Source organism: Aptenodytes forsteri, unplaced genomic scaffold, assembly GCF_000699145.1.
Source record: "Aptenodytes forsteri isolate BGI_AS27 unplaced genomic scaffold, ASM69914v1 Scaffold9, whole genome shotgun sequence".
Classification (NCBI taxonomy): Eukaryota; Metazoa; Chordata; class Aves; order Sphenisciformes; family Spheniscidae; genus Aptenodytes; species Aptenodytes forsteri.
In genome coordinates, this window is record NW_008796217.1 from 5,721,402 (window position 1) to 5,734,228 (window position 12,827).

Below are 12,827 nucleotides of genomic sequence, written 5' to 3' on the forward strand. Positions count from 1 at the left end.
CATCACATAACGCGTAGGAAAACTGGCTCTTTAAGGCATTACCCATAAATTAACCTTCATGACATGACACTGCCTTCCTTGTTCTTTTTTCTTCTTTCATTCCTACTTCTCGGATGACGAGAACTCTAGTAATGAAGCTGGACTGGTGCCACCCCAACCAACGAACAAATGAACAACTTGGACAAAACAAAACAAATAATGTACTGTTCATAAACTTGGGGCAAATACCACCAGCCAAAGAAACATACTGTGCAACTGTGAAGATGGTTTTTATCACCTAGTAGTTCAGGAATCAGAAGGCCACATTCAGTTCCCCTCACTGCCTTTCTCAGTCCAGAAAATTCTCTAACCATAGACTAATAAAAGTAGTCTCAGATAGTGCTGACAAGAGGGTGTAAAAGTAGTTTGTTTCCACTCTGTAAATAGATGTGCACTCTAACATGTGTGTGAATCTTTTCACTTCCAAGCTATTGAAGGCCTCTCTGTTGCTAGATGTAAACGACTATAAACTAAATGATTTCATATAGCAAGAACAAAGTTAAACAAAAATATCAGATACCCTAACTATTAGTGATCTCTTCTCAACTGAGCATCCTAAACCAAACCTATTATTTTCCTAATGTAGACCACAGATTCATACAGTTCTTCAGCTACTCAGATGAATACTGAAACAGCTATGCTGAATTGTGTTCTGGTGGCTCTCCCACACTTTAATGCAGTCTTCCTTAGCATAAATCCGTACTAGAAGTACTTCAATTTCTAGAAGTACAAAAGTTGGTTTGTTTAGGTTGGGGGTGGGGTGTGAAGGGGGAAGAGGCTGTCTATTCTTTTGGGATAGAATAAGGCAGGGGGGTGAGGGAGGGGCTGGGAATGACATCTTTGACTTTATTTTTTATAAGTTTTGGAAAGAATACTTACTCAGTTTGGAAGCTTTAAAAAAAAAAACCCTCTCTGAAGCAGTTTACTGAAATCTCTTTCTAGTCTGTAGTCAACCAATTCCTAGTTAATAGTCACTCGGTCTTAGAACAAAAAAAACACTCAGAAGCTTTATTCATTACAAAAAATAGAAAGCAAAGAACATGCACATGTAAAGCCAAGCTCAAAAATCCAACATTCTAAAATGTAAACAAGTTTCTTTCAAGCAGATGGAAATTTGTGTCTTTAAGTCCCATACCAAAATACTTTGTGGATAAACGTCTGCTCTTACCTAAGAATAAATACCAGGTAAAAGCTTCGCATTAGATGGAGAACACCACAACAACTTCAAATTGCAACTGTCTCAACGTGCTTAACTACAGAAGTATTCTAAAACAAACTGTAGGCAAATATGTTCAAAATTATCACATCCTTGAACATGTTCAGTGACAACACTGTGAGAACTCTGAGCAAAACTTTGTGCTGCAGCAATATTTCAACCATATGCTCGATTCTGCAAAATAGTCTTTATGAAGTGTATGAGGGCTTTTTTTTAAAGAAAAAGAAACAGAAGTAGCAATCATGAAACATACATTCTGTCCATCAATCTTTCCTTCTTTATTTTCACTTTTATACCCTTTCAAGTTCCACTGATTTGAGCTTATCTCCAGCTATAAAAGCACTTTTTTTGAAAGACAGGTCCAAAAAATACGTATCTATTCTCCAGACAGAAAAGAAAGAATTCATCTGAGCTCTTAGCTCTTTGCAAAACTTTTAATCTTTTCACAAGCACTATGTAGTCCATGATTTCCTTGCAAGCAGTACAGGCTTACATTAAAAATTTCCTCAAAATCAACTAAATTGGACTAATTCCCAAACCTCTGTTAACTATGGGGTACAATGCAGAAACACTTACAATGGATTAGAAGAGTAACTTGCACGTCACTTGTTACAACTAGTTTCTGGATCAATCTGTAAAAATATCCCCTATCACATCTTACAGCAACACTAGTGTTAACACACCAGCAAGCTGCATATATTACTACAGCCACAACCTCTTCTTGCCTATCCTCCCCATTTTGCTCTTAAAATGAGAGAGCAATTATGATCCCAGTCTATCATGAAGAAGGCAGTAAACTGCCTTATTGTGGGGTCTGCAGAGTCTCTAGCAGGCAGAGCTGTGCTTAACCTGCCATTCCGAGACGGCAGGACACGAGCACGTTTTCATTTAAAGTAGCTGCGGAGGGTAGGACTGTGCTGTCAGCAGGATTTACCACATGAGCTCAAGCCCAGAGCTCTCAGACCTAGCCAGATAGGAACACAAGGAAACTGAGTGCTCGTTTGCTTCCAAAGAGGCCATACTGACATACCCACACATCTAGCCCTGTAAGGTTTCTATTGATACTTTAAAATCCTGTTTCGGGAGGTGGGGTGTTAAGAGTTGCATCCATAATCCAAACTCAACCCTTCCTTATATGAACAAATTATACAAAATGAACATGACAATCTTTTCTAACATCGCAGCCCAAAAAACAACCCAGTTCACTGCCACCTTTCTTCATGTATCTGACAGGATAGCATCTAGCAAACTCAAAGCACCTCTCTTTAGAAAAGAATATAAAAAACAAGAAATACTTACCTATGAGACAATACTTGTAAATGAGACTTTATTTTGGATGGGGGAAGGGGTGGCGGCCCAGGTCAGGGAGGAGTCAGGAAAGGAGACAAGGTACTAGGGGATTAAGATGATGCAGGAGAGCAAGCTGTATGACACAAACTGTCTCATGTTAGTACGTCAAATACCACTACAGATGGTTTTGTTCAGCTTCTTATTAAATGAGAACCTACTAACTCATATTAAGAACAGCAGCTTCCTATGAGTTATCTATTACACATAAATTAAATATAAGCTATTTCTCTAAGGAGACGTTATTCCCTTAGCAAGGGAACACAGAAACCTTTGCAGGCAGTGGCTCAGCATTTAATGAAATAAAACTACCCATAAAAACCAAGAGTTTGACTGCCTACACGTATTTTTCAGAACACAATTTCCACATAATAGCTAGTTCCCAGGAGGTACATCTGCATAGCACGCTTCAGCTTGCTTCAGTTTGTATCGGCACGTACACATGGAACTGTTTCCAAAAACAGAAAAAAAAAAAAGAGGAAGGAAAAAAGATATATGTATTCTGTGCAGATACACTCTGGTGTATTGCCCCAGTAGTGGACTCTTGGGTTTCTCAGCGCATTGCGGGACAGCTGTCCCAAGCCACCAGGATGCTGAGAGCAAGCATGAGGCAGATCGCTAGTTTGAGCCCTCCTGGCATTACACCATTACACTTCATTCTGAGAGTTGCATAGTTATTCTCTAGAGAGGGTACCACTGAAATTTGTAATCTGAATTGTCATCAACAGTGAGATTATTATGTATTCTACTGTAGAGACTACTCCATCATCACCCTGCAGTCCTGATTTGGATACATTGATGAAGCAGAAAAACAAAAGATGTAGGTAAAGTTTTAGAGTACTTTACGTATTTCTGGACTCAAAAATATCCCTCAGTAGAGAGAGATGGAAGAAATTCACCATGTTCAAACAGAACACTACCAAGAATTTTACTTCAACATGTACGAGCATGTGGTCACCATGCAAATGGCACTGAGCTAGGCTAGGGGGGATTTGATTTGTTGGGGGTTTTGGTGGGGGTTGGGTTTGGTTTTGTGGGCGTTTTTTGGGGGTTGGGGTTTTTTTTGGCAAAAGAATGAGGATGCTTTCTAAATTCAAAGCTGCTCACTTTACAACTACAACATATCCCACATTGCTTGCTTTTACCTAAATTCATCTTCAGGCATTTTGGCAGCATTTTTGAAAGATATTCTATTTTTTCTTTATCCTAAAGAAGTCTTAGATCATTGTGCAAGTTCACAAGAACTATAAACCAGGGCTGTTTCAACACTATTAATGCCACCTAACCAAGGCCATATGTTTAAATGCTCTACTATCACTTGTACAAATATTAAACATTCATATCTCAGAATAATAGATGGCACAGACGTGAACAGCTGATGAGTCCAGATATGAAGCAGCATAATATGGGGCAGATAAAATTATCTGGTTTATACTGACATTATTTGAAGTACAGGCACAGGAAAGCCTTTCCCTGACAGCAGATACTCAGGAGGAAAAAAGGAGGGGAAAAAAGGGAAAAAAGAAAAAAAAAAAAAGAATAGTCAAATTATCCAATTATCCAGTTAGGACAGACTCTCCAAATACAACCAAACCAAGCTATACCCACACAGAACAGTGTCTTGACAAGAACACCAAACATCAGCAGCTAATAAATAAAAAATTTGCTCTTTCAATGAATGCTGTAATTTTTGAATTATTATTCACCTACATGTCTTTCTCTTCATAGAAAAGTGAAAGATCATGAATCTCACTGATTCACATGAATTCAAGGCTTAACTCTTCGCCTTTAGCTTTCCTCATCTCTCGAATTTTCCTCTATTCATATAATTGCATCCCAGTCAAATCAAGTATCTGTAATAATTTCCTGACAACACATTTACTCTTACCATGAACAAAAATTACTACCTACAAATCAAAGCTCAGCAAACTGTAACGGGAAGGTAAGGCAACGTTTCCAACATCAGTAGCAGGACTGATAGAGCAGGAGGTATCAGCACTCAGCTGGCCCACAACGTTTCTTCTTAGAAACAAGGAAGGCAAAATGGAAGTAAAATGCCGGGCCTGCTCATGACCACTGCAATTTGAATGAGGGCAGAATTTAATCATAAATTTTTAACTTTCCAAGTGGTGTAACATACAGGATTCAGGTGTTGTTTTCTGTAGATTATTTTACTACAAAAATATATTCCACAAATCACATCTCCCAAGTTATGCTGAATAACTTCAAGGTATCTGAAATCTACATTTATCATGAATACCAGTTAGACTATTACCATATGCTGAATATCAACTAGTTACCAGTGTATTAGCAAGCCTCTACCATGATAAATTCACAACTACCAAAAAAGTAAGTTCTAGCAATCTGCATGTATTTTATTAATAAGGCAGACAGTAACAGAAAGCTGCAATTCCCGTTTTTGTGCTAGTGCTGGCAATCATCTGAACCAACAACATAGTGGATCAGGGAACTGATCCGGCAATAAAATTACGCTGACAATATTTTGCTTGCCACTTCAGCTCTGACACCACTCATTACTGGTGAGGCGCAGGCGGTGGTGCATAGAGCAGGTGAGACTGTTGAGCCCAGAGTAGGAAGGGCAGGACCATGGAGCAACTCTAGCAGAGACTGACTTGGACTGTAGTGGAGCCACACTTCAATAGCGTAGCTTCGCATCTCAGCTCGGGTACAATTAACAGCTTGGAGAAATGAAGAGATACTACTCATGCCACTTTCCCTTCTTCTTCTCACAATATTTTGACTAGACATTATAACATCCTCACCTTACATTAGATCTGATGCTTTCCTGATCACAAAGTAAACATATAATTCAGTTAACAGTCATTCCAGAAAACTAATCCTGACAAGTTTTGTTTCGGTTTGTTGGGTGTTTTCTGAGGTTTTTGTTTGGTTTTTGCCAGCTTCACAAATTGAATTGGCTTATGCGAAAGGAGACAAGACAAAGGGGGAATGACACCTCCCCTTCAGAGACCAGGAACTAATTAGTCCAGCTCAGTCTTAGCATGAAGGCGTATCTTAAGACATGTACTTTCTTGCTGAAATTTCTTCCATTTTCCTCCTGCAATTCTAAAGCACAACAGAACATTTTAAAAGTCTGAAATAATCTTTATAAGGGAAGATGTTGCTAGGCAAAGAACTGTCACAGAACTTTAAATTTCTAGGAGCCAGCCTAAGATCCTTCCGAAGGATCACTGAAGGGACATTAAAAAGGGGATCCACTTCTATTTCTTATTTGCCTTGTCTAACATCATTTAAAGCTATACAGCTGAGCTCCTTTTGTTTCTGTTTAAAAAGAGGAAGCAGCTGATTTTCTGATGTACTAAGAAATGTAATGTTTTGCTGTGTCTGACCAGGAGGTTCTGGGAGACATCAATTTAAAAGTAAGGTGCTGATTCTGACACAACAGATTCGTGCATGCCATCGTACATGGTATGTATTTTACAGGAAAGTTCAACTGACAAAACGCAAGGACAAAAATCTGACAGAGATCTGAAAATTAGCCAAAAAAGAAAACCTACCTCTTTTGTAGCTACTGCATCCTTTGTCTCAAGAACAACTACTGAAAGATTATTTTTTTTTAGTACTTTATTACAATTTTTCCTTTTGTGAATAACCACATAAAAGAATCTACAACATAATACTTCCAAGAAAGATAGACGCATTTGTCTTTTGAAGAGGAAAAACTCATGCTGTAGGACTTACTGTAAACTTATGACTTGAGTGGTTATTTAGTAAAAAAAAAAAAAGTTGACTGCATCCAACACGCAGCAGGCAAATTAGATACTCTTGATTTGTTTAACAAATGATAAAATTCTCTATTTTAGAGAGCATTAACATTTGAGTTTGCATGGGAGTTCTAACCAGCCAACAACTACTAAAAAGGGTGCTCTCTGAAAAGGTTACCCAAACAATAGAGAGGCATTTTTTTTTTATCATTTTGGAATAAGCAACAGAAGTTACCTGTCTTCCTAATACAGCCACAGTTAGACCACAGTTCCATGCAGCTTAATCTGTACACTGCCATCCAGCAGCACAAATACAGGCTCAAGGAAAGATTGATTTTGTGCTGGTTTTGGCTGGGGTAGAGTTAATTTTCTTCGTAGTAGCTAGCATATGAGGCTATGTTTTGGATTTGTGCTGGAAACAGTGTTGATAACACAGGGATGTTCTTTGTTACTGCTGAGCAGTGCCTACACAGAGTCAAGGCCTTTTCTGCTTCTCACCCCACCCCACCAGCGAGTAGGCTGGGGGTGCACAAGAAGTTGGGAGGGAACACAGCCGGGACAGCTGACCCCAACTGACCACAGGGATATTCCATACCATATGACGTCATGCTCAGCATATAAAGCTGGGGGAAGAAGGAGGAAGGGGGGGGGGACGTTCAGAGTGATGGCGTTTTGTCTTCCCAAGTAACATCAGGCGTGATGGAGCCCTGCTTTCCTGGAGATGGCTGAACACCTGCCTGCCCATGGGAAGGAGTGAATGAATTCCTTGTTTTGCTCTGCTTGTGTGCGCAGCTTTTGCTTTCCCTATTAAACTGTCTTTATCTCAACCCACGAGTTTTCTTACTTTTACTCTTTCGGTTCTCTCCCCCATCCCACCGGGTGGGGGGAGTGAGCAAGCGGCTGTGTGGGGCTCGGTTGCTGGCTAAGGTTAAACCATGACAGATTTTAAGTTAAATTAGAGCATGCACAACAAGGAATTTAGACAGGCTTTTGGCTTTCACATTGACTTCTGGAAGACAGATGATTATCTAGCCTTGCATAAAGTCTACCCATAAAAATTGTACTGCCATTTTATTTTCTTGTAAGGCAAATTTGAACTTGCAGAGTAAGCTTACACCAGACCCATGCTCCCTGAGATGCAACCATGGCAATTTTGACCAGCCCTAGGAACTCTAAAGCTGGCTTCAAGATATCAAGTCATTCCCCAAGATACAAACTCTCCTCCTGCATTCTCTGCCCAAACTTGAAAAGAGATTCAATAGCTTTAAGATGTCCTTACAAACATAATTGAACCCATTAAAAGACAGAAAACTAAAATACTAAGTCAAATACACAGTAAACCAAACATTAAGACAAATACATAAAATACATCATCCAGACTGGAGACCTAAGCAAAAGACCTTCCAGCAATATGAATTAAATGTGCTATACCCGATGGCTACAAGAACTTTATCTTAACATTTGTAATTCAGGATTTCACAGCTAGTAGGGAATTTTTAAATGCTGAAAAAAAAATTGCAAGAGTTGATCTAGACAATGGCAACTGCATCTGGCAGCCAAATGAATTTTCTACAAACATCAGATAAGGGAAAATAGAGAAAGAAAAAAAAAAAAAGAAATTGCATGACATTTCTAACAATTTAGAAACCAAGCCTCCAGAATAAGTATGTCCTTCTGATACTATCAAAACTGTAGAGAAGCCATCTACACATAATCCAAGACTTGGTTTTACTGTGACATATAAAATAGGAACAACTACAGCTTACAGCCCTGGGGATGTGTTACTGTATCAAACAAATTTCTGCAGATATCTTAATCATACACACATTAATATAACATTAAATGGAAGGCTTTTAGCAACCAAACCAAGCTTTCATCATTCCATGATTCCAAAAGACTGTTTTCCACCTCAAACTGATACAGGAAAGAATTTGAAAAATGAAATACAAGATACAGGGGAAACAACAGTTAAAAGTGGTAATATTGAAACTTTCCCACCTACAGCCAAAAGCAATATGTAACGAAATATTCAAATAGGAAGACTTTCAATATACTTGTCCTCTAGGCAACTCCCCAAGTTTCTAATGTTTTAGGCAACTCCCCAAGTTTTCATTTGCCTAGATCATATGCATATCATAAGCATATCCATCCCTTTTTTCCAGTGTTACTTAGCTTAAGTCAGGGCACACACAAAGAAATTGACCTATCCACCAAATTATTTGCCATTATTCTCACATTTCTTCACAGGACTGACTCTACAGAAAAAAAATCAACTGCCTGTAAACCAGGCTGGAAAAGTGTCACCGAACAGCATGCTCTAAAAATCTCATATGTACAGAACAAACAGAATCAAACTGGCTTATACTGTACACTAACCTTAATCAAATGAGATCATATCTGAATGATGACAAGGCACTCAACTTTGGTAGAAAATGGTACCTTTTTATTGAAATTTGAATAAAATTTTGTATTTGGGGCAGTATGACATAAAGCTTTTGGTGATCTTAAAATCAATTTCAGAGCTTTTGACTGAGATGTAATTAATTTAAATAAAAGCAATAATTTCATATCAGATATTAACAAACTTTTACACACTTCCTCAAAAACTGAGGCTTCCAAAAGATCTGTCTTTAAAATTTGAACCAGTTTTCATTTTTGTTTATCAAAATCAACACTAGCAGAAGCATTACTTAAAAATATATGTATATACACAAAGCAAAAACATTCACGCATAATGAGACAAATAAATGGATATTTTAAAATGTTTATAACTAGGTCAACTGTCTACTAAAACTATTTCTGTTGTCTGAGGTCTCTGTGCATTGACGGGCTCAAAGAAAGGGTAATGCATGCTTTTCTCACTGGGACAGAACAACTGTGCCAAAAGGAAGCTCTCCCGTTAAAGGAAGACAGAACTGTAGTTCAGTTTACAATTACAGAATTCATGCCAGGACACAAGGGGGAACCTAGTCCACTTCAAAAATAACTTGTATACGCTGATACTGCTATTAACCCCAAATTTTCACTCATGGACAAGTTATTTAGATATATGAGTGAAGATAACTTACTTTTTTCAGACCACTGAGGTCATAATGCTTAAACACTTGAAATTTAGTCATACAGACTATGTAACTGGGGAAAAACATGGAATTCTGAGTACCTCAGAAAGGAAGCTATTGTACAATAGTACAGAGCACAACCATCACGCTCTCTATTCTTATGGTTCTTCCAGCCTTTTCTATTGAAGAAAATTATCAAAATGCATATTCAAATACCAATCTGTTAAAGAAGTATGTTAAACAAAAAGCAATTGAAGAGACTGCAATGCATATTTACACTTACTGTTTAGGAAATAAAACAGTGAAAGCAGCCTAAAGTAAAGTTTATTCTATGTATTTGAAGCTTGTTTCCACTTTTAACTGATTCCATAATGTAACTGGGTTTTTGGTAGCACGTAATATTATTAGCAACTTATACACATTCATAAACACGTGTGCTCTCCTAAAGAGTATCACATTCCACAACAGAGGAGCTGTACCACAATATCAGACTTTTGGAACCACTGTGTCAGCAGGCTTCACTTCTACTCTGGGTCTTTATTTGAATTTACAAGATAAACCCACATTTCTAAAAGCTCTAAAAGAATTAAGTAGCATTAGAGACAAAGATAGGCATGCAGGTTTGAAATATGTAGTTAGCAGCATTCACAGTCTAACGCTTTAAAAGAAGGATGGAGGAAGAGGGCGGTAGAAGAGGGAGCTCACCAATGGTTTCCTGAAATGCCCCTTTTCTTTTTCTTTAAATAATAATTTTCTTATTTTAATAGCTCTAGGTACTTACTGACACTTTAAAGTGGTATTATATTCCATAGCTAAGCTTTCTCAAAAAAAACAAACAAAAAAACCCCACCACACACCACCAAACCAAACAACCTTTCAGATAACCATTCATGTATTTTCTAGGTGTTGCAAACTAACTTGACTCAAGTCTGTTTTACTAATGTTATCATTAGTGCTTATACTGCTAAAGTGGAATATCCTTAACATTCTACATTAATTCTGAAGCACTGACTCAAATACAATTTTTCAAACACTTCAAGATTTTTATGAGCAAAAAGAAATAAAGGCACAAGACAAAAAAAAAAAAACTTTTATTGGAAATTTATGAAATTACAGAGGAAAATTCTATCTATTCTAAATTAGGAAGCCACCGAAGGAGCTACCATTCATAACAGGATAATACTAACACATGATCTAAGAAGCCATGAACATAACTCTCCCACGCTATACCGCTTTGACAATCAGGGACCGCTTCTTTACAAACACATCATGAGCAGGCCCTGAATTACAAGCTCTCTCTATTACAGTAACAAACACAGACTCAAAAAAAAAAAAGTCACCAGTAAGTATTTAAAACCAGATACCTCACTCAGCCCTCCCCTCAGCTGCAAGGGAAGACAAATTGCCCTGTGCTCAATCCTAGACTTCTCTGTTGTGCTGTAGCTGTATGCTGGGTGGCACTTTCTATGATGAAAAGAAGACTCGCTTGTTGCTTAAGTAGGGTCTTAAAATACCATGACAGGACCACATCCAATTATTCAGTTTAAAGCAAGTAATTCTGGCTCTGTTTCACTACATCTAGTCTCTGAACAACTTTGATATAAACCATTGTTCCCTTTAATAAGACTTCTGTCAAACTACTTGCTACAAGTAAGTTTAACGCATAAACTTACATAATCAGCAGAGGACACTTAAAGATAAGCTTTCTCATCTACAAGAGGTTCCATGATCAACTGCACCAAGAGCTTTGCTCCTTTAACACAATGTGAGCTCATTTAGACTCTTTGTTTCACTTCCAACAAAGAGTTAGTTTTCAGGTTTGGATTTTCTAGGACTTGCATTGATATACGATTATTGACCTATCAGATAGAATATAAAGCATGTAACTTGTTTTGAAACTTTTGTCCACACTGGTGATGCAAAATTAGGACATCACTGCTGATGACTGTCTCAAAGCACGATCACTATGTACATCAAAGAGAAAACAGGATTATTTTTGTAAGTTCTTCAATTTCTGGTACTTCTAACAAAGCTGCTTTCTTGGGACCCAAGGGGTTTAGAAGCACTTTCTTCAATAATACAAATAGCACAAGGCAGGTAGAATCAAACTTCAAAAGAAATAGTCACATCCAGGACATCATTTACAGTTCAGTTTTCATTACTATCTGCCTAGAATTAATACACTGGAAAGCTGCTGTGGGTCTCTGTCTAGTTATTAAAGAGAAGCCATGCTTTAAAATTACATTCATCAAAAGAAACAAGGTACGCACTTCACTTGGAGCTTAGCAAATCATACCAAAGTTGAGAGATACTAACACAGTAACATGAAGAAAGGTGACTTTATACTACTTAGAAGGAACACAGTGTTCAGTTATATACAAAGCAGTATATGAAACACAGAAGTATTGCAGAGTCGCAAATACTCTCTTTCTCACTTTAACAGAGGGGGCACTTGTCTACAGCCACCAAGAGAAACTTCTCTCCAGTGCTGCAGTACAAGTCACTGTCAATCTTCGCAGGTATGTGGAGAAAGCACACCAATTTTTCAGAGTTGCAAACCACATTTTTTTTATAGGAGACATGCCATGGGAATCCTTCCACATCACAGGAATATAGACTCACTGATCACAGAGAATAGGGCACTTAGTGCCAATCCAAATCCTTTGAGGCCATCTGTCAACAGATGAGGTTAAGGATAAAATTCAGGCAAAGCTCCTTCTAACAAAGAAAACCATTGGATACTTTACAACAAAGTTGGAAACCAAAATAAAAGGGGAAAGGGGAGAACAGCAGTCTTGTCAAGACATACCTAAAATTCACCTCTGTTGCTTGCTGTTACACATGAATTTCCCATGGAATTTTTGAGAATTACCTTGGCCACAGAGCCTACGGAAGGACACCACCAAGCTCCCCTTCACCCCGTATCACTCCTCACAACAAGCCACTTTCTTGATCATTATCTTATCTTAATGATTCCTGTATAAGCAAGAGGAGGTTGAAAGCAGTTCCCAGATTATTCTCCTCTTTTCCATCCTATACTTCACTTCAGGAATACTAGTGGACTTGAAATATGTTTATCAATGATCTGTTAAGTGAAATTAGACTTGCACAATATAAAATTACTTTGATATACAGCTCTACAGGAGACCAGTTCTCAAAAATTAAGATTGTGTCCATTCTTTACTTTTCTGTAACACCACATACCTTCTTCCACTCAAAGTTAGTACATCTTAAAGATAAATACACACATACACATGAACAATCCATTCGCCAATAAAGAGCCATTGTTCAGATCTCACTAAATTGTACAGCATATTGTAGCCATTCATGGCGTTTGGATTTTTTTGTTTTAGTAACCCTCAAGATAGGAAGGGAAATTTTTTTCTGTCTTTGCCCCAGGAGCCTGTTTTATACCACGAG